Here is a 576-nt window from a genome sequence, read left to right as displayed (position 1 = left end):
TCATTGTCGGTTGCAATCTGAGCCAGCACTTGAATTCCCCTCTCCACAGCCGAGAAGCTGATGCCTTAACCTGGCCGCTTCTCTATCAACTGAGAAAACAGTGAACCAAACCTGGAGAGGAGAGGGTTAGGATAAAATTGCAGAAGAGGTGTCAGCTCAGCTCCTTCACCTCTTCAGTGGCTCTCTGCCTCTGCTCTAGGGTTCCGCACTGAACACTACACCTGGAGTTACAATGTAATGCAGAAAAGGGAAGAGATTCTTTTGGTCTGACTTGTTCTCAGCCCACGGCCATGAGAAGTAGGTGATGTCCCATACTAGGTAGGTCCCCACGATGAGCTCCTCCACCATAAAACTTCCTCCCCTAGAGCCAGCTCCTCCGCTGCCATTCACTTCAATGGAGTCATTGCCCCTTGTGCACCAACTGAGGACTCAACCTCTAGCATTTCCTATTTTAAAAACCTCTGTTGGTTTAATCTCTACATCTGCATGAGGTGGAGCTGCATGAGGGCACTTCCTTTTCTGCTGCACAACGCTGTCTGTGCAGCTCCGGAACTCGAAGCTGCTGTCAGACACACA

Source organism: Gopherus evgoodei, chromosome 12, assembly GCF_007399415.2.
Source record: "Gopherus evgoodei ecotype Sinaloan lineage chromosome 12, rGopEvg1_v1.p, whole genome shotgun sequence".
Lineage (NCBI taxonomy): Eukaryota > Metazoa > Chordata > Testudines > Testudinidae > Gopherus > Gopherus evgoodei.
The sequence above is the reverse complement of the archived record's forward strand: the minus strand, read 5'-3'. Positions refer to the sequence as shown.